Below are 6000 nucleotides of genomic sequence, written 5' to 3'. Positions count from 1 at the left end.
AATGATTTCATACGACCCGATGAACCTCGGACTCAACTTGTTCTTTTTACCAAATCGGAACAGTTTCTTCCACGGAGATACTTTCAGAAACACTTTATCACCGATCTCAAATTAGATATTTTTTTGTTTTAAATCCGCATAAGATTTCTGACGATCAGAGACGGCTTTCAGACTATCTCGGATTACTTTCACTTTCAGTTCTGTTTCTTTTATCAAATCAATACCGTAAATCTTATTCTCACTGAGCTCAGACCAATATAACGAAGTTCTACACTTTCTACCGTATAAAGCTTCATACGGTGCCATTTTTATGCTTGACTGAAAATTGTTATTATAAGCAAATTCAGTCAAAGGTAGATACTGATCCCACGTACCTTTAAACTCAAGAATGCAACATCTCAACATATCCTCGAGTATCTGAATAATCCGTTCAGATTAACCATCTATTTGCAAATGAAAAGCAGTGCTGAAGTGTAATTTTGTGCCCAAAGCCTCTTGCAATTTCTTTTAGAAACGTGAAGTGAATCGTGGATCTCTCCCAGACACAATAGATATAGGCACACCATGCAATCTCACGATATTCGAAATATATAACTCAGCTAATTTATCGACTGAGTAATCAGATCGAATCTGAATAAAATGAGATGATTTCGTCAAACAATCAACTACAACCCAAATTGTATCTTTCTTTCTCTAAGATAGGGGCAAACCCGAAACAAAATCCATAGTTATTCGATCCCACTTCCACTTAGGAATCATAATCGGTTGTAACAAACCAGGTGGCACCTGATGCTCAGCTTTAACTTGTTGATAGATTAAACATCTTGAAACAAAGTCAGAAATATCTCTTTTTATTCCCGGCCACTAGTATAGTTGTTTCAAATCATTATACATTTTCGTACTTTCCGGATGTACAGACAATCTACTATTATGAGCTTCACTCAAAATCGTCCGAATTAACTCCGGATTTCTCGAAACACAAAGTCTATTTTAAAATCTCAAACAATCATCAATATCAACTCGGAATTCATTATCACACTGAGCTCGTTTTGCTATTAATTCATTATCAGACTTCTGAGCCTCGCAGATCTGTTGTATAAACAAGGGTTTTGCTTTCAGTGCGGCACAAAACAAGATATCATCAGATAGAACTAAATTAGCATTCATTGTAAGCAAAGCAAATAAAGATTTTTGACTCAAAGCATCAGCAACAACATTTACTTTTCCCGGGTGATAATCAATAACAAGTTCATAATCTTTTAATAATTCTAACTATCTCCTTTATCGCAGATACAAATCTTTTTGCGTAATTAAATACTTCAGACTTTTATGATCAGAAAACACGTGACATTTCTCACCAAACAGATAGTGACGCTAGATTTTCAAGGTAAACACAATAGCAGCTAACTCGAGGTCGTGAGTCGGATAATTTTTTTTATGCGGCTTTAGTTGTCTCGAGGCATAAGCTATAACTTTTCCTTCTTGCATTAGAACAGAACCGAGTCTATTCAACGAAGCATCACTGTAAACAATGAATTCTTTACCTGATTCAGGTTGCACAAGTATGGGAGCTTTAGTTAACAGAGCTTTTAATCGATCAAAACTTTTCTGACATTTCTCAGACCATTCAAATTTCACATCTTTCTGAAGTAACTTTGTCAACGGAGTTGCTATCACAGAGAAACCTTTTACTAATCTTCTATAGTAACCAGCAAGTCCCAAAAAACTGCGGACTTCAGAAATATTCCTTGGAGGTTTCCAATCCAGAATAGCTAAAATTTTGCTCGGATCAACTCGGATACCGAAGGCTGATACAATATGACCTAGGAAACCAACTTCTCGCAACCAAAATTCACATTTACTAAACTTTGTATACAACTGTTTATCTCGTAGAGTCTGTAGCACTATTCTCAAATGTTCGGTATGTTCAGATTCATCATGTGAACAAATCAATATGTCATTAATGAATACCACAAAAAATTGATCTAAATACGGTCTGAAAATTCTATTCATCAAATCTATAATTATAGCAGGTGCATTAGTCAATCCGAAAGGCATAACTAAAAATTAATAATGGTTGTACCTCATTCTGAAAGCAGTTTTCGGAATGTTAGAGTCCTTTACTCGCAACTGATATTAATCTGATCTCAGATCTATCTTTAAAAACACAGTAGCACCTTTCAACTGATTGAATAAGTCATCAATTCTGGGCAGAGGATATTTGTTCTTTATAGTCACTTTGTTAAGCTAACGGTAATCAATACACATTCTCATTGTGCCATCTTTCTTTTTCACAAACAGAACAGGAGCCCTATGGTGAAAAGCTCAGTCTAGCAAATCCTCGATCGGTCAATTCTTGCAACTGAGATTTTAATTTCTTTAACTCGATCGGAGTCATTTTATACGGAGCTATCAAAATCGAAGTAGTACCAGGTACTAATTCAATACCAAACTCGACTTCTCGAATCGGAGGCAAACCCGATAATTCTTCAAGAAACACATCAGAGAATTCACAGACAACAGGTACTGATTCGACTTTCGACTCTAACACATAAGTTAAATAAGCTTCACAGCCTTTCTTCACATATTTCTGTGCTTTCATTGCAGATATCACATCTGCTAGTCTATTTAGATCACTAGACTCAATTCGAATTATCTCATCATTCTTACACCTTAAATCAATAACTTTTTGTTTGCAATTCACAATAGCATCGTGCAAAGTTAACTAGTCCATTCTCAGAATTATATCAAATTCATCGAAAGGAAGAAGCATCAGATCAGCAGGAACACAAATATCTCGAATCAATAACGGGCAATTCTTGCAGACTTTATCAACCAAGACATTTTTGCCTAAGGGGTTAGATACTTTAATTACGAATTCAGTAGACTCTACAAGTAAAGTCTTACTGTGCACTAAATTCATACAGATATAAGAATACATTGATCCAGGGTCTATCAATGCAATCACAGAAGTATCATAAAGAGTAAAAGTACCAGTAATCACATCTGGAGATGAGGCTTCCTCACGAGACCGGATAGCATAGGCTCTAGCAGGTGCTCTGGCCTCAGATCTAACAATAGTATCCTAGTAGCTCTTTAACCACCACTTGTATTTCCCGTATTTCTGGAAGGTCTACCTCTAACTAAGGTGTTACTCGGTCTTGGATTCTGTACATTCTCTTGCTCAGCAGGTTTAGAACAATTTCTTACAAAATGGTCCAGATATCCACATCAGAAACAGGCTCGGTCATTCAATCTACAATTTTCCGGATGTCTTTTACCATAGTGTTTACATTCAGGTTTCTCAGATCGGACATTCCCGACACTTGCAACAGAAATAGCAGGAGCTCTGAAATTCGAATGCGATCTAGCTCGATCTCAGTTCGAATGTCCTACATCAGCATTTAAACGGCTATGATCATCTCAGAATTTCTTTGACACGGACTGAAATGATCTACTCGAAGATCTCTTTCTAACATCTCTAACTTCAGAATTAGCTTTTCTTTTCTCTTTACTTAATTCTTCAGCTTTACAAGCTCGCTCAACGAGCATTACCATTTCTTTAATCTCCAAAATCCCAACTAACAGATGGATATCTTCGTCTAGTCCATCTTCAAACCTTTTGCACATTATTGCTTCATTTGATACACATTTTTGAGCATACTGACTCAATCTCACAAATTCACGTTAGTATTCAGCAATAGACATACGACCTTGTTTAAGCTCGAAAAACTCTTTATGTTTCTGATCAATGAGTCTCTGACTAATATATTTATTCCGAAATTCAGCTTGAAAGAAATCCCAAGTAACCCATTCACTCGGAACCACAAATATTAAAGTTTTCCACCAATAGTACGCCGTATCTCTCAGAAGTGAAATGGCACATTTTACACATTCCTTAGAATTCAGAGACATTTCATCAAATACTCCTATTGTATTCTCTAACCAGAATTCAGCTCTTTCAGCATCATCATTCGTTGTAGCTCGGAACTTTTCAACCTCATACTTTCTAATCTTATCAACTGGTGGTTTACTCAACTGTACCGGATTCACTCGTGGCATATCAAAAGTTTGAGGATGATTAACTAGGGGTGGAGGTTGTTGTACAGCCGGATTGGTTCTAATGTATTGGGTGAACCATTCATTCATCATCTAATAGAAGACTTGTTTAGCCTCATCATCACGGCTACTCGTAGCCGGTCGAGAATCAACTTAAACCGTCCCTTGCGTAGGAGTAGGCTCATTGCTTTCCATATCGTCAGCTACAACTCTATCATGATTCATTTACTATATAAAAACACATTTCAATGTCAGGATTCATTACACTATCGCAGTTTCAGATATATGACATGTATAGCTAGACTCACATACGCTATGGTAGTTCTAAAACCGACTAAACCATAGCTCTGATACCAATAAAATGTAACACTTCTAACCCGTAACCGTCATCGAATTAAGGTTATGAGACATTACCAGACAAACAAAACATTTCAAACCAATTCAGAATAACAGATATCACATAACATTAATACATAGACAATCATCAACAATTCATCTCTTATAATGGTCTACGAGACCTAAAATATACTTTTAAGGACAGTCAGACCTAAACCGAACACATTCATAAATTTCAGAACTTAAAAAATTTTTAATTTTGTTGAGGTCACACGTCCGTCTGACCAGGCCGTATGGCTTGCACGGGTACCAGACATGCCCATGTGATCCAACTATGCCATAACAGAGCATACATATTGGCTTTAGCCCACAGCTAATAGACACGCCCGTGTGCTATGGCCGTGTGATACTTAGCTAGTTACTGACTTGAGCCCATGGCCATATGACACGCCCATGTGTCTTAACCGTGTGATCTAAAGAGGTTACTGTTTTCCATACACGGCCACAAGGCACGCCCGTGTTCCCTGACAGTATGGCACAATGCAGGCTTGGTTTAAGCCAACTCGCTACCCTTTTTTGGGTCATTCCTACAAGTAATATTTATACCAAACTTTTCAGTCAAATCCATGCTCAAAACATGCTTCATTATAACTAAATCATCATCATTCAACAACATATACAAATCCATACCAAAATACATTAAAAAAATCTTATTACAGCAACATGCCAAAATGCTCATTTCATAACTCAATTATGGCACATTCTAACTCATGCTTAAACTTACCATTTCCTCAACTTGGCACGTTACAAAATGACCATCACATACAAGGCCATATAACCATTACAAGCATACACAACTTTGCATTACAACCCATTTACCAAAACTAAGCACAAACATACCATTTGCTAGCCAACTCTCATGGCATAACATATATACATATCAAAGCTTAAATACATAAACATTCTAGCCTATACATGCCATACTTAAAAATATTTACACTTTCAAAAGTACCAAAATGAGTTCAATAGGATGATGACAATCCTCGACTATCCCCGAGCCTTCAAAGAGCTACGATAACTGTAAAATAGATGAAATCACACGAGTAAGCTACAAAGAGCTTAGTAAGCCAAATGCAATTGGTTTAACATTTAAATCATATAAAGTAAAATTAACAGCAAGAATTTATAACCATTTCACAGAATAATTCATGAGCCTAACCATGCTCACTTGTTTGTATACATGTCATGTTTCATTTCCATGATTTTATTCATACTTCGCATTCCTTATTTCATAGAAACAGAGTCTTTCATATTCAGAAATTTAATACGATACAAACGTACCTGTACAGATTATACATTTTATATATTCATTCCCATATCTCGTACTCTATCATCAGACGGTTCAGAAATGATACAGACACTCATAAACGGGTACAATGTCAACGTCCCGGACGTGGTCTTACATGTAATTTAGTTTCAATGCCTCTGTCCCAGACAGGGTCTTACTCAAAATCAGATACGATGCCTATGTCCGTCTTACATGTAAATCTCAAATCGAGGCCTGTGTCCTAAACACGGTCTTACACGATATCTCAGATTAATATC

This window comes from Gossypium arboreum, chromosome 6 (assembly GCF_025698485.1).
Source record: "Gossypium arboreum isolate Shixiya-1 chromosome 6, ASM2569848v2, whole genome shotgun sequence".
In the NCBI taxonomy this organism is placed as follows: Eukaryota; Viridiplantae; Streptophyta; class Magnoliopsida; order Malvales; family Malvaceae; genus Gossypium; species Gossypium arboreum.
Note: the sequence above shows the minus strand (reverse complement) of the source record.